Genomic DNA, 24386 nt, shown 5'->3' with positions numbered 1-24386 from the left:
CCCATAGACTTTTGAGTCCCCCGCCCCGAAACGTTTGTAGGAAAAACAGACGTGTCTAACCGGTGGCCACGCAGTGCAAACAGCTGCATGCTTGCTTTTATTAGTCACCTATATAGCTGTAGGATACGTTATATCTATTAGCTTTTTATGGGTTGACTAGTGCCCTGAGGAAACCTTTAAGTGGGAAGTGGTCTCGCTTTAATTGTTGAGAACTGGGGTGCGAGCTATTGTACGTTGTCGCCTTCTGGTAGTAAATGTAATGTCATTTGGTTTTGAAATGCTAGGCTTTATGTAGCCACAGACTAAAAGCTGTTGGACCAGCTTATGTGACATCCTCGGACTTCTCAGACTCTTCGTTAATGCTAGTCCAAACGTGCAAATGAGCCCAGTCGGGAAGTTGCAGATTTCTAATTGCTAGGAATGCGGATAGGATAAATTGGGCACATTCTTTAAAGGGCACCTTGCCAGGTCCGCCCATTTTCAACTTGGCGAACGCAGTGCATACAGTGCTCGCTAATGATCGTGTCTGCTAAGAGAAAGCTCAGCGGGCCAGCGATATTACAGGGAGCGTAGCTCGCTTGCTGATGTCCTCCCCTCCAGCGGAGCGCGCTCAGGAGCATTTTGTTTGCGGCGCTGGCTCGCCTGCAGACGAAAAAGCCTCGGATGTGTTTCAGCAACGGGGCCGATCGGCGACGATTTAAGATGAATGGCTGCCGTCGAAAACCTGAAGCGAGAGCTTGGCCCCGAGCTGCCGCTTCGCAATATTAACCCCAACCTTCTTTTGTCGGGTGGTGCAACAAAGCGCTCCGCTCGCCCCAGCGAGGAATCGGTCAGCGAAAACTCCGTTCGTACGGCGTTTAGCTGCAGTCTCCGCTGGCCCGTAAACACGCTGGGCGCTCGCAGTACTCGGCCCAGCGTAGAATCCAGTGCGCATGTGCGGTGTCGCATGCGCAGTGGCATGTACGCGTGGGCGCGCTGGTTCGCCGAGCTGTAACTTGCGTGTTGCATGCTACGCGCCGCAGTAAGGGCGAATTTCAAACCTAATGGCGTTTTTCACTGGTCGATCTGGAGCAGCCGCCTGAATCCTCGAGCGAGCGCTCGGCTTTCACCAATCCGAGTCTGCCAGTGGAGCGCACGAACGCTCCGCGGGAGATCACACAGGAAGTCTGCGTGCACGTGACACAAACCGGTTCCGCAAACTATGCCCAACACAATGTTGTCCGTACCGACCGGGTACCGATTTCGCTTGAAGACGGAAGTGACGCCATGTGACGCGTTCTATTTCCGCCCGAATCCGCGTCTCGGCGGCGGAGCAGCTGAGAGCGATCCGGCGCGGAGCGAGTTGATCCGAAACGACCAGTGGAACGCGCGAACCCGCTCCAGATCGACCAGTGAAATTCGGATTCGTTGCCGCGGAGCAAAAAATCCTGCTCCGAATCGACCAGTGAAAAACGCCATAAGTTTCTTCTCGCGGGCGCTGCGCTCCCAGCCATAGTACGCGTCGTATCGCAAGTGCGTCTACGTACACGGTAGTTCTGTGACGTCACTCGTAGTGTAACGTGGCTTCGAAAATTGCTCGGCCACATCATTGTAACCTGTAGCTTTATAAGACGAATTAAGGTCGAGACAAAAATGCGCATGCATTAGATGTACTTCCGGTTCGTCTGCTTGCTTTTTCCCAGACGTCGTGCAGTCGCGCGCGCAGAAAACAAAACTTTCTGCTGTGTTCCTGCGCCGCGAGCATCCTCTTTCATGCTCTCATCCGTGACGTCACGGGAGCCTCAGTTATGGCAGAACGCAGGGAAGGAATTTCGTTTGCGGTGGCAAGGCGGGGCAAGTGGAGAGAGTATGCATTGAAGCGCGCCTCGTGAAATTGTGGGTTCGTGCCCTTTCAGATATTTGAATATCAGCTAGTAATAGTGTACTTCATAAAATTATTGCTGGTTAGCTCTTAGAAGACGTGAGTTTCCGGCGTATAACAAAAATTCGCTGTGTGGCCTGGTGGGGGGCCCTTGAAAAGTGCGAGGTCGGGTGGAGTAAAATGTTTGACCCGAGCCGTGTGGAAGGCAGGGCGACGACAGTTTCGTTCACGTGCAAGCCTTCTAGCCACCCTATAGCGCGAGTACGTAAGGGGTTGAGACCAGTAGAATAGCTCTGTTGTGGGTAGTGTTTTATACGCTCAATGGAGGATGCCAGCTGTAGCCGTTTCCATATCTTCATTGTGTAATGTTGGACATGTAATTTTGAGGATGGTGTTTCACATGCCAGTGCCTTTGGTGAAGTGTGAATGGGAGAATTGAGCTTGGCGGGCGGGAGGGGTGTTCTTGAGTAACAGGAACGCCAAGGTACCTGAGCCATCGTTTCGCCCCATGTCATATTTTTAGCATTCATGCCTACCGTAGATAATGTAGCAGGAAAGAGCAGGTGGGAATGGGCGATTTTTTTTATCCCCGAAAGTACCAAATGGCAGTTGAATGCCGCGGCTAATTAAAAAAAAGGGCCTTCCCTCTGACTTGATTAAAAAAAAGAGGACCTTCCCTCTGAGTTGATTGCGTAGTTATTTGCCATTAATTTTTTTTTGCCGCAGTTAAAAAAGGACCTTCCATGGGTATACAGGCTACTTGCTGGCCTCCTTTTTTTTTTTTTGCAGCTGGACGTATGCTTTGTTCCTAGTGGCAGTGGCGTGGCGACGCCTAGCTACTAGCGCTACACGCGCAAGGAGTTTCTTCATCGAAGAAAGCTTATTTCGCTTTAAAATTGCGCCCTGTTGGAAGGTCCGGTTGTGTGTTTTCCTTGCGACCAGTCTGGTATTGAGGGCGCACCTTATACATCCGTGTTTACTTTGTAAAAGGATTTAGGCACACGAGACTAATCGGAGCCCGAAGCGACTCGACAGGAGCGGGTTTGCTTTTCCTTTCGATCACATGGCGAAAAGGGGAGCTTTTATTTAAAAGGTGGAAGTTCCCTTGAGGTACTGTGCTTATGGGATGGGCTCTGGATGAGTGATTGTTTTGATATACTGAATAAACGAGTTGATCTGATCTCTGGTCGTCTTTCTTGAATGTGGGTTGAGCGGAATGGGATTGGGGCCAGTTATTCGCTCTTGATGGTTTCATGGGTGCCGTTACCGTTGACCCAGTGATTTCGCCGGCCTTGGAGCGCTATGCGTAACTGCAATGGTGAGTAGTATGGGTGTCTGCATGTGTACAATATGGTGCGCCCAGATAACGAATGGCCGTGTTTAAGTTGAACGTGGTACAAAGGTAATAGCAGACTGCTGTTGTATAGCACATTGCTATACCCCGTACTGGGATTCGTTTTCTAGTAAATGGCCATGTTCCTTGCTGCGTTTTCCGTGCTAGCAGAGATTTAACGGGGCTCAAGAGTCATTGAAAGTGGTGCGTTTGAAGGCAAAATGCGGTTCAGCGATACGCTGTTTGCCTCGACTAACCTCGATGCGTTGACCACTTGTAACACGGACAGGCCGAACCGCTACTAATTGCACCGGTTAGACTTGTTCGTGGCGCAATGATTTGGACATCGGGCTCATCTCCTAGAGGTGTTGAATCTCCGTCGGACAAATGTCCTACAACGGTGATAGGTCTGCCGAATGGAATGTGGCAGCCCCCGAACGTATTGGCGTCGCAGTTCTGGTTGTCCATGCTGTGCAGTTATTTCTGCTTCCCCCTGCGGGCGTCAAGCGAAACTTGGAATAGCGGAGCGCGTGGCCCAAGCATAAATGGACGTATGGTGCGCGTCGTCCGGTCACCACCACTGACAGGCGCGCGCATCCGGTTCAGCCGGAATGCGCGATCCCCCTCTAGTGAGATCGCTTCTAGTTAGGTTTGAAAGGGAGGGAGAGCGAAACCTGTTTGAATCAGTGACTTGTCAGTCGAGTTGGGAGAGTCCCTTATCACAGCAACTCTCTGGCGTAGGGTGCCTCGATGTCCTCCTCGCCCGCCGCTCCGTTCAGGGTGGAGACATTCTTTGACGGCGCCGGTGCCGCCAGAACCGGTTCGTTCTAGCCACCGCCGCCATGTTCATGCCCGCCGCGTGCGCTGCACGGTGCAGGTGGTAGGACGTTGCTGCGACGAGTTCGCTGGGTGTCGTCGGCACAAAATGCCCGGCTGCTGCGTGCCGTTGTGCAGTGATCACTCAAGGTGTTTGTGTCAGCCAATTCATCCACAAACCGTCAACGACTAGCTACGATGCCGATGACGCACAGTACCTGCTGTCGGCAGATATGCAAGAAGAAGCGGCAGCCAATATTGAAGCTATCGACGACGCGGAGATCCCGTTTGTTGAATAGCTAACATAAGCTGAGTGCGAGATTTTGTTTCATATCGGTGGGTTTCTTATAAAAGGGATCCTCGAATCTATTGACCACTGCGAGCAGTGAAAGCCTGCATTGATAGCAGTGAGCATGCGTAGTTGACGTCCCTCAAGGAATACGTCTCTGAAAGCAGCAACCTTCATTACCCAAGCGATGCAGTCATGCTAGTTCTCAAACATTGCGAGGAACATTTTAAATGGTATCACCACCTGGACGGAAAGCGTTTTCACCATGAAATCATCTTTGAAGGCTGTAACCGCATACTTGACAAATATGTTGCGGTGCGGCGTAACGGGCGCCTGTCAGGAACACAAAGAAACAGTGGAAAAGCTCTTTGTGTCAAACTACGCGAGACTGGGGCTGCGTTTGCACCTGCGTCAAGCCGCGGCAACGGGATTTCACGGGCATGCAAGCAAGACGTGTGCAGGAGTGAGCCTACAGTGAACACTGAAATTATATTTTAATGCATATCGCCAGAATTCAAAAACTTTCGTTTCATTTGTGTTAGTATTTTAATATAGTTTTCATTCATGTGTTTATTCTTACTTTGCTGTGCGTGCTGATGTTTCACCTTGTGTTTGTACAAGTTTTCCGCTTTTGTTTCCAACTTATCGAGCTGAGCTGCAAGCTGACATTCTAATGTATTTTGTTCAAGTTAACTCAAGGCTTCTTTCTAGTTTCTGGTCGTTGGTCTGTGATCTACGAAAGACCTGTGGCAATTGACACCTCCCGACAGCTGATATAATAAAAACCTGCATGGCGACACAAACGTCGTGACTGAAATCGCGTATCTACTCGTCACTTATTGACCTCTTTCCTTTACCACCGGCATCTTCTTATGCAATAGGAATTTCCAGCGCTGCATACCAACACGCTCACAAGCAACACAGGTTCACGGCGTAACTCTTCGCGAAGAACAGAAATGCTGGCAGCGTAGCAATTTTTGCATTCCTCTATGAACGCTTGTGTTAAACGCATCATTTCTCACTGTGAAACAAAATGACTGCCGCGAAACTTAATTTCTGTATTTACAGTTCGCAAACAAAACACGCCAGGCCACTGATCACTGGTTGCAACGCGTTTTACGAGGGTACTTCCAAACGATTGCATTAAAACGACACTAAATAGAAACACGAAGTTGAGCTGGCATAAAAGAGGGGCCTTAGGGAATGCGCACAAATTTTCCGGTGCAAAAATATTTCTTAATAGTAGAGAAATTCGTCATCGAAGTTATAAAAAAAGCGCATTGCTTCCGTCAAACCGCTCATCCACACGCGCGCCAACAACGCGCCGCTCGCAGCGGGCAAGAACATGGCGGACGCCGTAGCAGACGACGCACTTGTCTCCACCCTGAACGGAGCGGCGGGCGAGGAGGACATCGAGGCACCCTACTCTGGCGTGGATCGCCTTCCGGGCCCGGGCGACGAGTTCGCACCATAGAGTTACTATACTGACTCTAGAGGACAAGCTACCCATAGGGCCCATGCATTAAAATCGGGAACCTCAAGAGCGCCGCCATGTTGCTACGCGCCGAGGTTGCCAGCTCCTGAGACGCTTGCTAGACTTCGTGATAGTAGTCAGTTTTAATCCGGCAACAGTAGCAGCGTAGCAGCAAAACTAGGTTGGGCAAAAAAAGAATAATAATAAAATAGGAGGGGGGGGGACAAAAGGCTAGGTGGCGCCAGCCGCCGCCCGTTACAAAGGGTATAGCCGCCATCCATCCATCCATCCATCCGGCGTCTCGCTTGAAGAGTTGTGCTGTGTGCGTGCAGCCGTTTGTTTGGGCTTCATAAGTCGGTTCTTTATTCTATGTTGCGGGATGGTGTGGGTGTGGTCCATGTTGGCCGTAGAGCTGGCAGTTATGCAACCGAGGGATGATCCTGTTCAAGCTTCTGGCGGTATGCGGTTTTCAGCGGTCACGCCTGTTGCAGGAGTGTCACTCGACGACGTTACGAGCTCGAAGCTGTGGTCAGACTCCTCGTTGGCGTTCCGTAATTATCTTCGCACGGGCGCGGTATGTTGCAAAAGCCGCTTTCGCGATCTATCGTCGTGACGATAGATCGGGTTTTTTATTATTATAAGTAATGATCCAGCTGTAGGGCACATGTAACCGACAAACGGAAGTCTCAGGAGAGCACCTGAGATGGTAGTAGAGCAGGCGGCGCAGGAACTCCAGGGCACCCGAGGGACAGTGGGGGGATCAAAGCTCGAAGCAGAACGGTACGTAGGTTGGGGCCGCCGAGGCAGGTGTGTGCCAGGGAGTGTTCGCACGGACAGCTCCCCTGGCACGCGCAGCCGTGCCTCGCAAGGTCGAGATACATTAAAGGCACCTGCGCCCATGGTCTTTCTTTTGCCTCGGCGCAGTGAGCACGATTAACGAGAATAATGTGGAGGGCATCCGGTGCAGTCGCGAATGCATCATGACAAATGTAGCTCGCGTCGCCTGGCGTCTGTAGTAATATCAGAGTTGGTTGTATGAACTTTATGCATAATACGTTTTGTTACGGTACCTCAACGGAATGGGTCTAGAGGACGGTGTTGGTACATTTTTTCGTACCGCCCTAATCCTATACCCCCACTACAAACACACACATACCCCCTTTTTTTTATGTATACATACAATTCCTTGCCATGACGGATCATAGCCTCCTTTATTTTTGAAAAATAGAGGAGGCTATGGACCGATTGACCAGTTCAAGTTGTCAACTTGTCAGTAACTGTCGTAGGAATCACTGTAATAAACATAATTCCACGATCGGATTGTTTACTTTCATTTTTTGTTGTAACACTGAGGACTACATAGAACTTTATTTTGTATATGTGAGAGAAGTATGTGGGTATCACGAGCTTAAGCCAATGTGCGATACACAGACAAAGCAGCTGCTACAACATGAACTGCATAGAGGGCCACACAACACATACGTAATTAAAGGTGCAAAATATAGGGGGAAGCTTCAAAATACGCTCTGTAGCACTGCAAAGTATAACATATATTGTATGTGTACAATAAATGTTCAAAAATACAATGCATCAATGTACCATTTGCCTTCAAGTTTATTATGAAGTTCAAGTTTACTGAAGTTTATTATGAGCATATGTACAACAGGGATCAACTAACACACCTGCAGTCGAGGTGTGCTGGCTGCCTCAGTGTAAGAAAAAGAAATTGGGTAAATGTCGACACCAGTGCCACTGCTTCTTGCCTCTGACCTGCACGTGCCTCTGCGGCATCTTTGTGCACAAGTGTGCTGGCGTGGTGAGGCGTAGGAGTCATCCGAGAGAAAGAGTATTGTTTACATGGAGGAGTGGCTGTTGACATTGCCTGTCACTTTCCCTCAAATGTTTCCTTGGCGACTAGGGTGACACACCCGCAGTCAAGGTGGCTGTTCGAGGTGTGCTGGCTGCCTAAACGAAATAAAAAGAAATTAGATGAATGTCGATACCAGTGCTATTGCTTATTGCCTCTTACCTGCATTTGCCTCCACGGCCTCTTGGTTTGCGGAGTCTGTATGAGGGAGCTGCTGTGGCTAGGCGTAGGCATTGTCTAAGCAAAAAGAAAAGGCCATTTAAATGGGGAATTATGGAAATAAATGCAGTTATGTCTGCTTCTTGCACTCTTCTTGCCTAAAAGTTTTCAAACATATTGTCCAGAACACACCAGCACTTTGACTGCTTCTGCTTTTTACCTGCAGGTGTTGTTGCGAGATCCTTAGTATGGCTGCGTGCAGCATTGTAACACTTGGTGGAGGCATTTGAAGTGGTAGCCAAAAATATAAAGAATCATCCTTGTCTGCACGAATGCTTTCAATTTCTAAATGCAGTGGTAACTATCACTATTGGTGCAAGGCCCCCCCACATCTATGCGGCAAGTGCCATAGCTCGAAACTGAATTGTTCCTTTATGTTTCACAAGGCATCTGATATGTCCACATTAGATGTGATGTGTTTGTTTTTATTTATCCCACTGTGGAGAGAGCATCATTAAATGGCTGAAGTACTATAGCGCCAAACAGACGACACAAGAAGAGACACGGATGAGCGCTTATGTCCGTGTCTCTTCTTCTTGTGTCGTCTGTTTGGCGCTATAGTACATCAGTAATATGCACCAACTACCCCAACAAAAAGTTCTGCTGAAATATCATTAAATGTTTTGTTTATTTTTGCGTGTCTTGTTTTTTGGTTTATTTCTGAATTTATCATGATGCTAAAGTGACTTATGTAATGGCAATCGGCTTTTGTTTTGCAGAAAAACAATGCATTTCCTGACCCATTGTTTGACATCCCCTCACTCGCATAATTTTGCAGAGTATTCTACCTATATTGACTTGCTTGACCTCCACTAAAGGGTCTTGCATTTTTAAATACGACTCTTTCCTTAAAATCATTCGACACTTCTCATAATTTCTGCACCTTGGCCTTCTGATACTCTGCATTCACTATTTTTGCTTGTTTCTGACTAGAAATGTCTTCTTTAATTTAGAGCTTAAATTTTACCTTTGGAACACACGGAAGGGCTTGCCATTGCATATCTGCATAAAAGGGAAACATGTTTCATTAAACATTTGCAAAATCCCATTGAAGATTGATGAATGCAGCTTGCAGTGTGATATGACTGAATGAGCCATAAAAGTAACTCATCTCACTTGGTAAATGAAAGCACATATTAGTGTGATGCACAAGATACGTTACACTAACGTGGTGGGTTCTCTTGCTTATAAAGCAAAATAATCGGTGCGCGCGAGAAAAAAATTATTTTTGCATAACCCTTGTACACACTGACTTAAGGAAAATGAGCTGGAGCTGTCCACATGATGTACTTATTTTACCTGCGAGTATGGTCAACAAAAATGTGTCCCAGCTGCTTAGTGGTATTCCGGATTATGTCAGTATTGCATATGTGCCTGTTGTCGAAAATAATTGAATTTTGAAAGTGCTCGCAGGGATCTGATGTGCATATCTGCAGTTTATGGGTACATGTAAAAGACTCAGCATCAAGTGCAAGTGAACGGTCCCACAGGCCCGGAGTCGATCATGCAAATAGATTCGCTGCACAAATTTGTGACCAGAAAAGATATGCCACATGAAATGGCATGCAAGGAAGTGTTGAAAATATTGCACAGTTAATAAAACGCCTAAGCTATTAGTATGTGGCTTGATGCACTCGTTATGCAAAACGGAGGTGAGGCGTGCAGACAGGAAACAAGAGTAGAGTATTTACAAGCAAACAACACGCGCGCCGCCCACTTCTCTACTCTTGTGTCCTGTCTGCACGCCTCACCTCTGTTTTGCATAATGAATCCTTACGAACTAGCTCAGCTTTCTGTCGTTCTAAGTCTCGATGCACTCTATTTCGTCCGCATTAGGCACTCGCCACTTGATTACTTCGTGGCACAGAAATACTCGGTCATCAGGCTGTTTTTCTGCTGTGGCCTTTGTAGAAGCATGATTGTTCAAAGTGCAACAATTAAACAGATTCTTTGAGTTGCTTGTGGCTTCGCCAGTACAATTCCGGTGCGCTGGTCCGCCTGTCCAGCAATTTCCTACTGAAGGGAAACCTGCAAATAAAAACACCGCTCCGCATGCAGAAAAATGCTCTACTGTGACGCTTCTCGAACGATTGTGATGTACCACAAGAGCTGCCTACTCGCGTGTTATTCTCAACTAGGAGATAAATTCGTTTACTTACATGTGAAGGTATATGCCAGACCACTTCGGGGCTTCGGTGGCACATAAGGCACGAGTGTGTCATAGCGTCCGATGTCGACGCGCGATCGCATGTCAAACGAAACTACTACGCATCCAAAAAACAGATTCGAAACCGAAATTCGCGTCATCCTTTATTGCATGAATGCGTACATCGTGATTTACATAAGTCACGGACTTAGCGATCGCTTTCTGTAAACTTAAAATTAACGTACCACCTTCATAAAGCCATCAGGTATGCGTTTTTAGGTGACAAAGCATAAGGTGACCTGTACTTGTTCTCAGCTCTTTCAATAGTAATTGCGCTGGCCACATTGATCAGTAGCAACAGGGCGGCGCCCTAGAGGTTTCCACTTTTCCGGCCCAGCTTTTCCTCTAGAGTTGTTCTACTAACTCTATGGTTCGCACTGGTCGACCAGGTCAGGCTTGGAGATCGCAGCCTGCCGTGTTTCAGCATAGAAATAAAGGTGACGCTAAAATGATGCAGTTTGCGGCGGGTCTTGTCGCACAGATCGCCGAAACCATAAGTGCTGTCGGCGCGAACAGCAGTGCGCGTGGTGCACTTTGCTACGTCATCGCAAGGTGGATTCGCCCGTGCGGCACGGGCGATGACTGCTAACTGCACCACGCGCACAGCTGTTCGCGCTGACACTTCTAGTTACGGCGACAAAATTCGCCGTAAACTGCAACATTTTAGCTCCATCTTAATTTTTATGGTTTTGTTTTCATATGTAAGAACGAGAAGCGAAGTAATCTCGCTAGAGGGGGATCGCGCATTGCGGCTGAACCGGATGCGCGCGCCTGTCAGTGGGCCTCTTCGATTTTCGGCATAGAGTTACTATACTGACTCTAGAGGACAAGCTACCCATAGGGCCCATGCATTAAAATCGGGAACCGCAAGAGCGCCGCCATGTTGCTACGCGCCGAGGTTGCCAGCTCCTGAGATGCTTGCTAGATTTGGTGACAGTAGTCAGTTTTGATCCGGCAACAGCAGCAGCGTAGCAGCATGGCGTCTCGCTTGTTGTGCTGTGTGTGCGCGCAGCCGTGTGTTTGGGCTTTATAAGTTGGCTCTTTATTCTATGTTGCGGGACGGTGTGGGTGTGGTCCATGTTAGCCGTACAGCTGGCAGTTATGCAACCGAGGGATGATCCTGGTCAAGTTTCCGGCGGTATGCGGTTTTCAGCGGTCACGCCTGTTGCAGGAGTGTCACTCGACGACGTTACGAGCTCGAAGCTGTGGTCAGATGCCTCGTTGGCGTTCCGTAATTCTCTTCGCACGGGCGCGGTATGTTCGCGATCTATCGTCGTGACGATAGACCGGGTTTTTTATTATAAGTAATGATCCAGCTGTAGGGCACATGTTACCGACAAACGGAAGTTTCAGGAGAGCACCTGAGATGATAGTAGAGCAGGCGGCGCAGGAACTCCAGGGCACCCAAGGGACAGTGGGGGGATCGCAGCTCGAAGCAGAACGGTACGTAGGTTGGGGCCGCCGAGGCAGGTGTGTGCCAGGGAGTGTTCGCACGGACAGCTCCCCTGGCACGCGCAGCCGTGCCTGGCAAGGTCAAGATACTTTAAAGGCACCTGCGCCCATGATCTTTCTTTTGCCTCGGCGCAGTGAGCACGATTAACGAGAATAATGTGGAGGGCATCCGGTGCAGTCGCGAATGCATCATGACAAATGTAGCTCGCGTCGCCTGGCGTCTGTAGTAATATCAGAGTTGGTTGTATTAACTTTATGCATAATACGCTTTGTTACGGTACCTTAACGGAATGGGTCTAGAAGACGGTGTTGGTACATTTTTTCGTACCGCCCTAATCCTATACCCCCACTACAAACACACACATACCCCCCTTTTTTAATGTATACATACAATTCCTTGCCATGACAGATCATAGCCTCCTTTATTTTTGAAAAATAGAGGGGGCTATGGACCGATTAAACAGTTCAAGTTGTCAACTTGTAAGTAACTGTCATAGGAATCACTGTAATAAACATAATTCCACGATCCGATTGCTTACTTTCATTTTTTGTTGTAACACTGAGGACTACATAGAACTTTATTTTGTATATGTGAGAGAAGTTTGTGGATATCACGAGCTTAAGCCAATGTGCGATACGCAGACAAAGCAGCTACTACAACATGAACTGCATTGAGGGCCACACAACACTTACATAATTAAAGGTGCAAAATATAGGGGGAAGCTTCAAAATACGCTCTGTAGCACTGCAAAGTGTAACATGTATGTGCACAATAAATGTTCAAAAATACAATGCATCAATGTCCCATTTGCCTTCAAGTTTATTATGAAGTTCAAGTTTACTGAAGTTTATTGTGAGCATATGTACAACAGGAATCTACTGACACATCTGCAGTCAAGGTGGCTGTTCGAGGTGTGCTGGCTGTCTCAGTGTAAGAAAAAGAAATTGGGTAAATGTTGACACCAGTGCCACTGCTTCTTGCCTCTGACCTGCACGTGCCTCTGCGGCATCTTTGTGCACAAGTGTGCTGGCGTGGCGAGGCGTAGGAGTCATCCGAGAGAAAGAGTATTGTTTACATGGAGTACTGTTCACATTGCCTGTCACTTTCCCACAAATGTTTCCTTGGCGACTAGGGTGACACACCCGCAGTCAAGGTGGCTGTTTGAGGTGTGCTGGCTGCCTAAACAAAATAAAAAGAAATTAGATGAATGTCGATACCAGTGCTATTGCTTATTGCCTCTTACCTGCATTTGCCTCCACGGCCTCTTGGCTTGCGGAGTCTGTATGAGGGAGCTGCTGTGGCTAGGCGTAGGCATTGTCTAAGCAAAAAGAAAAGGCCATTTAAATGCAGTTGTTATGTCTGCTTCTTGCACTCTTCTTGCCTAAAAGTTTTCAAACATAGTGTCCAGAACACACCAGCACTTTGACTGCTTCTGCTTTTTACCTGCAGATGTTGCTGCGAGATCCTTAGTATGGCTGCGTGCAGCATTGTAACACTTGGTGGAGGCATTCGAAGTGGTAGCCAAAAATATAAAGAATCATCCTTGTCTGCACGAATGCTTTCAATTTCTAAATGCAGTGGTAACTATCACTATTGGTGCAAGGCGCCCCCACATCTATGCGGCAAGTGCCATAGCTCGAAACTGAATTGTTCCTTTAGTGTTTCACAAGGCATCTGATATGTCCACATTAGATGTGATGTGTTTGTTTTTATTTATCCCAGTGTGGAGAGAGCATCATTCAATGGTTTTTTTTTTATTTTTGCGTGTCTTGTTTTTTGGTTTATTTCTGAATTTATCATGATGCTGAAGTGACTTATGTAATGGCAATCAGCTCTTGTTTAGCAGAAAAACAATGCATTTCCTGACCCACTGTTTGACATCCCCTCACTCGCATAATTTTGCAGAGTATTCTACCTATATTGACTTGCTTGACCTCCACTAATGAGTCTTGCATCTTCAAATACGACTCTTTCCTTAAACTCATTCGACACTTCTCATAATTTCTGTACCTTGGGCTTCTGATACTCTGCAGTCATCATTTTTGCTTGTTTCTGACTAGAATATATGTCTTCTTTAATTTAGAGCTTAAATTTTACTTTTGGAACACATGGAAGGACTTGCCATTGCATATCTGCATAAAAGGGAAACATGTTTCATTAAACATTTGCAAAATCCAATTGAAGATTGATGAATGCAGCTTGCAGTGTGATATGACTGAGTGAGCCATAAAAGTAACTCGTCTCACTTGGTAAATGAAAGCACATATTAGTGTGATGCACAAGATATGTTACACTAACGTGGTGGGTTCTCTTGCTTATACAGCAATATAATCGGTGCGCGAGAAAAAAATTATTTTTGCATAACCCTTGTACACACTGACTTAAGGAAAATGAGCTGGAGCTGTCCACATGATGTACTTATTTTACCTGCGAGTATGGTCAACAAAAATGTGTCCCAGCTGCTTAGTGGTATTCTGGATTATGTCAGTATTGCATATGTGCCTGTTGTCGAGAATAATTGAATTTTGAAAATGCTCGCAGGGATCTGATGTGCATATCTGCAGTTTATGGATACATGTAAAAAACTCAGCATCAAGTGCAAGTGAACGGTCCCACAGGCCCGGAGTCGATCATGCAAATAGATTCGCTGCACACATTTCTGACCAGAAAAGATATTCCACATGAAATGGCATGCAAGGAAGTGTTGAAAATATTGCACAGTTAATAAAACGCCTACGCTATTAATATGTGGGTTGATGCACTCGTTAGGCAAAACGGAGGTGAGGCGTGCAGACAGGACACAAGGGTAGAGTATTTACAAGCAAACAACACGAGCACCGCCCACTTCTCTACTCTTGTGTCCTGTCTGCACGCCTCACCTCTATTTTGCATCATGAATCTTTACGAACTAGCTCAGCTTTCTGTCGTTCTAAGTCTCGATGCACTCGATTTCGTCCGCATTAGGCACTCGCCTCTTGATTACTTCGTGGCACAGAAATACTCGGCATCAGGCTGTTTTTCTGCTGTGGCCTTTGAAGAAGCATGATTGTTCAAAGTGCAACAATTAAACAGATTCTTTGAGTTGCTTGTGGCTTCGCCAGTACAATTCCGGTGCGCTGGTCCGCCTGTCCAGCAATTTCCTACTGAAGGGAAACCTGCAAATAAAAACACCGCTCCGCATGCAGAAAAATGCTCTACTGTGACGCTTCTCAAACGATTGTGATTTACCACTAGAGCTGCCTACTCGCGTGATATTCTCAACAAGGAGATACATTCGTTTACTTACATGTGAAAGTATATGCCAGACCACTTCGGGGCTTCGGTGGCACATAAGGCACGAGTGTGCCATAGCGTCCGATGTCGACGCGCGATCGCATGTCAAACCTAAACTGTACGAAACTACTACGCATCCAAAAAACAGATTCGAAACCGAAATTCGTGTCATCTTTTATTGCACGAATGCGTACATCGTGATTTACATAAGTCACGGACTTAGCGATCGCTTTCTGTAAACTTAATATTAACGTACCACCTTCATAAAGCCATCAGCTATGCGTTTTTTGATGACAAAGCATAAGGTGACTTATACTTGTTCTTAGCTCTTTCGATAGTAATTGCGCTGGCCACATTGACCAGTAGCAACAGGGCGGCGCCCTAGAGGTTCCCACTTTTCCGGCCCAGCTTTTCCTCTAGAGTTGTTCTACTAACTCTATGATTTTCGGAGTTCTGGCAGCCAGCTGGTTCCGGTTCTGACAGGAAGTCGCATGGGCTTGGAACCCAAGACAACCCGAACCTGCCCGAAGTTTGCAAAATCGAACGCCGGTACAGCTGGCCAAATGGAAACGTGCTACCAGCATGGCAGCGCCCGGCGAGGTCGGCGCGCGTTCGGCGTAGTCTGCCCATTTATGCGTTGCCAGCTTGAAAATATATGGTTGCATTCAGGGATACAATCACTTTCGCGCAACTCGGCGCAGGACGCGTACTCGGACAACCTCGCCTTGCGCAGCGCAACAGATGGCCTCCGACGCGGCGGATGACAAGACGCGAAATCGTGATTGCATACTCGAAAGCGATGGCTGGAGGATCCCTGCTCGCAGCGATCACGTCGACCACCGGCGACATTGATGAGTTAAGCTTGTGTCATCACAAGACATGAAAAAGCAGGTTATCGGGTACGTCTCGTACGCATAAAATTTCGCGCCGACTTGGGCTTCGATTTGAGAGCGTTTGTTGCGGCTGATGGTGCTTCTCATTTAAGGAGCTGGGGACGCGGCTGGCGCGTGAAAATGCACGTCGCCTGTGACCAGCGAATCGTTCCACACGAAAAACAACATCGGTTGCAATCACGAGAGCAATAAGCCAATGTACAGTCGCGGACAGAGTAAACTGGACCATGGGATCTCCGAAAACGTTTAATCCCCGAGCAGCCTGTAGCAGTAACCTGTAAAACTGCCTACGACAACGTTAGCATATTCTAATCGAGGTCCAAAATGCAAATACCGGATTGAGTTGTGAGGTTGCGAAGGTAGTCAGCTTTTTCTTAGATTTCATGGTCCGTAATATTTTGTCGCCGGGTGTACGTGTGTCTAAATGTACGGAGTGCAGTCAGTGTATTCTTCGATCAACGGCCTGCAGTTCAAACACATATCGGTTTCGAGCTGCCACTTAAGCATACGACGGAGAGACGGAGCGAACACGGGCTAGCTGCAAAGCCTTCGCTAACTGCAAAGAAAGGAGAGAGATGAGCGTCTTGCGCTGGAGGTATGGTAGCGGCGCCTGGTGGCGGCGCGGGAAACGACATCTGGGTCGTATCAGCTTGGGTCGTATTGAACCCTGGCTGTGGCGAAGCACGTTTCTAGGCCGAGTTTTGCGTCGATTCGCACTTTTTTATGCCCTGTTGCGAGTGCGAAAAGGCTCGTCACTTCTCACAGACCACGCTGCGAGCTCGCCGCAGCCTATAGTTCAACGAAAACGGACTCTCCGTGTGCCGTGGGACGTAATGCTAGGAGCAGAAGGAATCGGTGACGCCGATCCGGAGAGACGTAGCGCAGCCTCGAAATGGCGTCACCGTCATTACTTCTGCGTCGTGGGCTGCCATGAACAAGATGGCCTGAATCCCAACATCAGATTCTACCGTTTTCCTTCAAGGCCTCACGAAGTGGAGCGTCGGGCGCGCTGCATAGCTGCAGTTCGTCGCGCTGAGTAAGCGAAACTTCTCGCCATGCCTACTGCTTCGCCTGTCTTGAAGCTTGCTTGATTATCTGCGTTCTAATGTTCGGTCTTTTGCACCTACAGTCCCGACAGCAGACCGACATAGCAGCAGGCATGGCTGGTAATTCACGATTCGAGACCTGGCCACAGAGACAATTAACAATTCGACCGATGCGAAGTGGTGAAGTGACCAGGTGTGTGCAAATGAGCACAAATGGTCGGGCTCATTCGATCACAATTCACTACTACACTACGAGCAGCACAGGTTAAGAGAGTTAAATGCGCTCATCCTTGATCTCAAGCCAGCACGTTGAGGCAGCGCAGCAAGGCAGTATTGATTGCAGCACATCGATGTTCGAGCGCTGTCATTAAAACCTACATCAAGCGAGCAGCGCACGAGCTCGCGCTGCAACGCGATTCGCACGTACGTGCGAGCTCATATGCATTGCATCAGTTATTACCAGTTACTAAAAGGGACAGATGGCCGCTACTACAAGGCAGGCATAACTGCTTGTTTAGCGGCATGCAGTCAACAAAGATTGCAGGAGGCCCGCCGTTTCGCGGCATGTCGAAAGACCGCTGCCGTCGCGGCGCGTACGATCGTGCGCTCGAGCAGTTCGTTCATCGCGGCGCGTACCGTCGTGTGCTCGAGCAATTCCGTACACATGATGCCTGCTTATCGCTGCTGTGGATTCATTTATAGCAAGCATTTCCTCACGTTTGTGCGCCTGAATCTAGCAGCTAGCGTGCAAACCTTACCTGAAGTTCCACTTCGTACGCGACTCTCTTCACAATTGCGATTGACACGGTGCTACAACTTCGCCGCCTAATTCTTGAACGGCGTACACGTATTCGGCACTGCATAATTTCTTGCCTTTACGCAGCGTGCCACCCCTGAAAAAATCTTCGGCGCCCGATATTCGCTGCAGGCCGTGAAACAACACAACCGAAAGTGGCGGGTCCATATTGGAAACGTGCTTTCCGAAGCAGACGACCGAGCTTGGTACGACCCATTTTAGCACAGAGGGCGCTTTTTAGCACCTTTTTCGCAGCGCCCCCTGGACAATGCAAGAGCCCCATACATACGGGAGATACGTCAAAAGGAACGCCACCAGCGAAATACGAACCCAAAATGTACCGCAATGTGTGAATGAGCGTCTACAACTTGCGTGGAACACGATGCAGATAACATGCACGCATGAGAGCGCGGCGCGCTGTTCACCGCCGCGAAGAAGCAATCGGGGGACACACACATATATACACACACACAAAAGCTTCAGACCGTTCACCACGGCTCGTATCTCACCGCTTCGCGATGCGGAGCGGAGCGTTAGCGCCTAGAAAGATAACGCCGGAAATCCGAAGATGACCGTAGACAGTTGGCTGAGCGAGGTAAATTTAAGTCCTCAAGCGCCCGCGTTGCAATCCGTGAAGTCCCCGTAAAGATGGCGGCGAGCGCCCCTCGCCTCTTTCAGTCATCTGCTAGCCAGAGAACTTCCAGTAGTGAGCAGCCAGACCAAAAATCGTCCTGGCAGGTTCTGGCAGCCCGCGGGTAGCCAGAACCGTCCAGCGCGAGCAAAACGAACGCCCGGCGGAAGTGCGTAGCGCGGTGGGCGGAGCAACCCGAGAAAAACGAAGACGCTCTGTCTGGCTCTGGCAGCCCGCGGGCAGCCCGAAGTGGAAAATCGAAGAAGCCCAGTGGTGGTGACTGGACGGCGCGCACTATACGTTCACTTATGCTTGGGCCACGCGCTCCGCTGTTCAAGTGACTTTTGACGCTGATAGTACGTCCGATTCACCTGCACCTCCTGAACAAGATCACGGGGTGCTGCACAAGGGCCCTCTTCAATTATGAAACCTGACTGTCTCGCAGTCTGTCCGAGATGTTTCATATGCAACGCTCATTGGCAGAAAGCGCCACTATGGGCAGTTCGAGACTGTCTGAAAAGGATGATACGCCATGTTGCCAGCAGTTAGGGACTTCCCTAGCTTACGCACACTTGCTCATTGGTCGAAAAAAAAAAAAAGAATGAACGGAGTCTGGAACTTCGGCGACTGCACCATTCCTAAACCCGTGAACTTGTTCGGTGGTGCAGGCGAATCGAACAGGCCTTTCATATCCAACAATTATAGGCGGGCTAGCGCGCGCACTCCTGTAAATTGAAGGGAAATCTTGTTGCGACAGTTCATAATGCGAACGTAGGCTTGGACAGGCGTCCCTCTTCAAGGGACCGGCCACTGGCAATAGGTGTAGTGACGAAATTCTAATCGCCACGATTTATAGCGATGGAATGGACACGCTGACCGGTGAAGACTTTCCCTCGTGTGTAGTCTACGAGGTTCATGTGTAGTCGAGAGCAAGAGTTAAGGGACGAGAGGCGCCGCTAACGTTTGCGCAGCCTTGTCATGTATTGAGGCAATGTCGCGTTACAGGACTTAGCTTGAAAGACATTTGCTGATGCAGTGGTTCCTGCACTTTCGCTCTAGACTGTACGTAAGTCGGCGGTTACGTACCGCGTACTTGCTGCTTCGCAGTTTGTGTGTTGGGCTTTTGCGCTGTGTTCTATAGACCCTCTCATCGGGCGAGGAGGATAAGGCGCGCGGCGAGCCTTTTCTCCTCTGGCTTGGGCGATGCGGCGCGGCGCTCCTTCAAAGTATTGCTGTCGCGTGCTGCGAAACGATTTCGGAATGTTTTACAGCGTACTTTAACTTTACGCCATGCCGGTTCATATAAGGTCGTCAGGAAAGCCTTTCGGTGCATCGGTAACTGTAGTAGGCTGAAATGTCTTGGCGCAAAAATGTCACGCGCATAGTCAGCCGCGGTGTACGCGCATTATCAGTCGCGGTGTGTGTATGTTTTGTGAACTATTTTGCTTGTATGGGTTTTAATTCAACAAAGCAAACCTGTGTCTGTATTGACAGCATTAAATGGTAAATCTGATCACTGTCTGATCGCTTGGCATAGGGAGTAAAACAACATTAGGGCGCATGCTCGTGCACGGCCAACCTAAGGCAATCGCGAAACATCTGAGCGGCAGGCGTCATCATATGTTTGATACACGGCATCGTTCTCGCGCACTTCTAGTAGGCTTGAAATTACTGTATGTCTACGCTAGCCTTCCTGCGTGAGGCTGAAGGCCCTGCTCATCACGGCGATCACTGAGATTGGTGAACCAGCACGATACATATATAAGCTGTGTGCTTCGGCATTGCCGTTTAGGCCTGTATACAGCCACAATATTGGCGGCGAGGAGTTACGTAGTCGCCATCTATCGGAAGCGCCTCGCTGGCGTAGTATGAGGGATCACGTGGCGCGCTCCTCATAGGTTTTGCTGTCAGCGCTCAATGAAAACACCACGCGCGTGCTCTGCCGGACATTTCTGTAAGTACTTTCGAAACGAGAGAAGTTTCTTACTGTCTAAACAATAATCTTGGGCAAACTGAAAGCACACAATCGTTTACAGACGCTATCTCTTTACCGAATACCTACAGTGAACGCCACTGCGCGCGGTCGCCGCGATGGAGTCTCCCGAACCGGCTTCTTGTGTGAAAGGTAGGTAAACGCTCAGAGCAAACTATGTGAAATATGTTCTTATAGTGTTTGTATAACTAAATGTAGTGTAATAGAAGGAAGCCTAAATGCAGCGATCGCGCAGATTCGCAGCGACCGAGTGCGCGTCTGCATGCTTGTCCGCGCACTGTTTCGCTTTCTCCGCGCGCGCGTTCTCGCACCATGCCATGAGCTTTAGGCCGCAGAATATGAGCATTTGACAGTATACAAGCAACCATTTTTGCGTGGGCGCTATCAGAGCTGTTCAAGAATAATTTCATTGTAGAGACTTCGATGCCTACGGGTAGGGGACTGTGATGTGCCGTCGCGACGATTCAATCTTTTTTTCTTCTAAATTCTTTGACCTTTCAATACTCTTTCTCGAGTTGCGTCGCACTGCATGTTTATCGGTGCTCTCAGCGTGCAATTTCCCTCTGCTCCTTTTTTGTAATCCAGTGCATTAATTCATAACACAAACATGACCATATGCCATGCTTTCTTTTTTTAAATGTGCTTCTTACCGCTGCCTTTCCACTCCACTGAACTTTCCAGTATCTATAGCATCGACAAGTTCATACACCAAACCGTCATGACATTAGTCGGGCAGCGGACTCGGGCGAGCGTCTCAGTGCGCGTTTTCAGAACATCGCAGACCGGGCGCCGTAGCAGAAATCTTTCTCGCGTCTGTGCTTGCTGCATACCCGAGTTGCAGCCGATGACTGTTTGCCGGTTTTATGTTGCGCGAGCCAAGCTTCACGCAGCTTCTTATCCTGCGGCTACGTGCGAATAAGGATGACACCGGCCTCCGTTACGTGCGTCCGGCCCTGCGGCGCCGAGCAGTAGCCTACCATGTTGCGCGCCTTCGAAGGCAGCCACTACCTATTGTAGTGCTTTCAAGCGTTGTAAAGGAGACACTCGAAGCGGGAAAATTTCGCCACTAGATGAGGACCGCAGCGTTCGAGGGAATTTAAACTCGTTTTTAGCTCCCTTCGGCGCGCCCGAAGCAACCGACGCGGCCGCTATGTCCACGTGATCCCTCCTAGCACGTCACGCCGACGGTGGCGCCAGCTTTTCCAGTGGTGGAGCTCGAGGCCTATATAGGAGGGATCGCATGAAGAATGCAATAGCTATTCAAGGTAAATATACCTGGTAGCGAAGCTTCCATAGGAGCCCATACGTTCAAAACATGGCGGTTCATGGGGCTTAGCGGCATCTGTATGTGGTGGGAACACTTCCGGCGGCAGAAAAATGACGCCATATCCGTTAAAAGGAAAAGTGACGCCATTTTGTTTTCGAAGGCGCGAAATTTGTTTTGTTGGCCTACCTTTGGAGCTATATATTCAAATGCCCCGCCATTCGACTCGAAGGGCGTTTCGAGCTTTCAGCGCGGAAAGCGATGCAGGAAAATGCCAGCCGTACGGTTGCCGAAATCGCACGCCTGCACAGAACATGACGAAAGCTTTAGGTGTAGAGTGCTGACCCTATCGTTGGATGCCAAGCCTGTCGGCCGGCGCACTCGCACGAAGACAACCACACAATCATCTGGCGGTCGTAACCCGCTACTTTCGACTGAACTGGTTAAGAGAGAGAGAGAAAAAACTTTATTGCTCAGTTAATCGGAGTTATGGCAGGTCTGGGTGGGGCCCTCAGTCCAGGGCTCCACTGGCTCTTGCGGCTCGCTGAGCTTGGTCCAGGAGGGCCAACTGGCTCCCATGATCCTCGCTTGCGAGTAGTGCCTCCCACTGCCGTACGAAGTCTGTGACGCTTAGAAAAGGTGAATTGACACTGCTTGGCCGAGCCGTACATTCCCACGTTATGTGGGCCAGCCTGGGTTTCGCGCCGCACCACGGGCAGGTGTCGGTGTAATATGTCGGGTGCTGCTTGTGTAAGAGGTTTAGGTGCGGGTATGAATTGGTTTGTATGCGACGCCAGTCTTGGGCTTGTCTTCTATTTAGTTTGCAATGCGGAGGGCCGTAGGTCCGTCTCTCCCTCCTCTGATTCTCTAATATGTCGCGCACTGCGGACAGTGGTTCCTCTAGGGTTCTGGCCGCTGCTCGGTCGTTGCTTCCTCGAGCTATGCGGTCTGCCCTTTCGTTCCCGTCGAGTCCGTTGTGCGCGGGGCACCATGTAATGCCGTGGTCCAGGTCCAGTCGTGAGCCGAGTATTCTTTGGGCGCTGCGCGGTAGCATTCCCCGCATAAAGAGTCGACACGCTGCCTGCGAGTCTGTAAGCACATGAGCCGACTGACCCTTAAAGTCGGCGTCTCGTATCGCCAGCGCTTTTGCCGCTGCCTCTGCTGTGCATACCGAGGTAGTCTTAACCGTAGCGGTTATCGTGGTGACTCTATTGGTTGCGGCGATCGCGTAGAAGTCCCTGCGAGTGGTTGCACTCGCGTCCGTGTAGTAGACGGCCGGATCCTTGCCGAATCGCTTCTGCAGAGTCCTCGTCCTGGCCTGTCTGCGGCCTGCGTGGTACCTGGCACTCATATTTCGTGGTATAGGTGAGACATGGACGTGCTCCCTCAAATCTCGTGACAAGTCTGTTTCGTCTCCGCAGAACAAGGGTCGAGCGTTGTATCCCAGTCTTTGGAGAATAGAGCGGCCCTGGGGCGTAGAGCCTTTCTCTTTGCGTTATCAGAACTGCAGAGGCATGTTCTTCATATTTATTGTAAATACCCAATCGCTCCAGGCGCTCCGTACTGGCTGTGTTCGGGAGTCCCAGAGCAGATTTGTATGCCGTTCTGATAAGGGTGTACACCTTCATCACTTCAGTTTGGTTAAGTTTTTGGAACGGCAGGCCGTAAGTAATGCGGCTAATCGCAAATGCTTGCACCAGCCTAATAGTTTCTTCTTCCGCGAGCCCGTTGCGGCTGCGTCCAACTCGCCATATCATACGTGCCACACTCTTAACGGTTGGTGTTAAGCTCCGAATTGTGGCATCGACGTTGCCATTCTCTTGGATAAGCAGGCCAAGCACTCTCATTTGGGCGACTTCACGAATGGCCTTGCCGTCGAGATGTAAGTGTATCCTTGGTGTGGTAGTTTTCTTATGACGCTTGCTGCGTACGCACATGAACTCTGATTTTTCGGGTGCGCACGTCATACCCGCGTGCTTGGTGAAGTTCACTACCTTGTTAATGGCCTCCTGTAATAGGTCTTGTTTTTCTCCGTAGGAACCCCGGTGTGCCCACAACGTTATGTCATCGGCATAGATCGTACATCCGAGGTCCCGTGCTTGCTCGAGTTCTAGGGCCAGTCGCCTCATCCCGACATTGAAAAGAAGAGGCGACAAGATTGAGCCCTGTGGAGTTCCTCGGTTGGGCATCGCGAAGACGTCAGAGCGCGTACTGCCCAACCCAATCGTTGCCTTCCTGTCGCGAAGGAAGGTAAGGACGCACCGAAACACCCTTCTTCTGCAACCTATGTCTTCCAGACTTTCGAGGATTGCTTCGTGAGAGATCGTGTCAAACGCTTTTTTGACATCGAGCGCCACATCTATCCTGGCTTCTTTGCTTCGTGGCGGGTCCAAAACTTCGTCGCGAAGCATAAGAAAGGCGTCCTGTGCCGAGACGTGTGGCCTAAAGCCAAGCATAGAGTGGGGAAAAAGTTAATTCCGCTCGATGTAGTTGCTCAGTCGTGTTTGGATCACCTTCTCAAAAAGCTTCCCTGCACACTACGTGGGCGATATTGGTCTCAAGTTTTGCAGATCTCTGGGTTTAGCCGGTTTCGGTATGAGTATTACAGTAGCCTCTTTCCATTCTTCTGGCAGTTCCCCGTCGTCGGACCATACATTATCGTTGAAATAGGTCGCAAGCTGCCGCAGTGATTCCTGACTCAGGTTGCGCAGCATCGCATTTGTAATGTGGTCCGGACCCGGTGCGGTGTTCTTACGGAAAGATTGTGCGGCTGCATAGAGCTCTGCCGTTGTTATGGGTTCGTCCAGCTCCGCGTTGTCTGGTCCCTCATAGTTGTATTGCACTGATGTTGTGTCCGGTACTCCTATGTACACGCTCTTAAGGTCCTCAATGAGGGCATCGGCCGTGCCATCGTATTCATTTTCAATTAATTTTAGTGTTCTGTTTGCGGTGGTCCGTGTTCCTGTCGGATC

The 24386-nt window shown here is 49.2% G+C and overlaps 2 long non-coding RNA genes across 2 annotated transcripts; both read right to left on the bottom strand.

Annotated features, from left to right (window-relative positions):
• Positions 1 to 6103: 6103 nt before the first annotated feature.
• On the bottom strand, positions 6104 to 10210 carry LOC139052209 (uncharacterized). Its single transcript, XR_011509777.1, has 4 exons — positions 10019 to 10210; positions 8827 to 8861; positions 7803 to 7877; positions 6104 to 7738 (listed from the first exon to the last, which is right to left on the bottom strand). It is a non-coding gene; the product is annotated as an uncharacterized lncRNA (long non-coding RNA).
• Positions 10211 to 12378: 2168 nt separating this feature from the next.
• LOC139052231 (uncharacterized) lies at positions 12379 to 14902 on the bottom strand. Its single transcript, XR_011509798.1, has 3 exons — positions 14805 to 14902; positions 12762 to 12836; positions 12379 to 12697 (listed from the first exon to the last, which is right to left on the bottom strand). It is a non-coding gene; the product is annotated as an uncharacterized lncRNA (long non-coding RNA).
• Positions 14903 to 24386: the final 9484 nt, after the last annotated feature.

This window comes from Dermacentor albipictus, unplaced genomic scaffold (genome assembly GCF_038994185.2).
Source record: "Dermacentor albipictus isolate Rhodes 1998 colony unplaced genomic scaffold, USDA_Dalb.pri_finalv2 scaffold_20, whole genome shotgun sequence".
Classification (NCBI taxonomy): domain Eukaryota; kingdom Metazoa; phylum Arthropoda; class Arachnida; order Ixodida; family Ixodidae; genus Dermacentor; species Dermacentor albipictus.
Note: the sequence above shows the minus strand (reverse complement) of the source record. Positions and strands in the feature narration are given on the sequence as shown.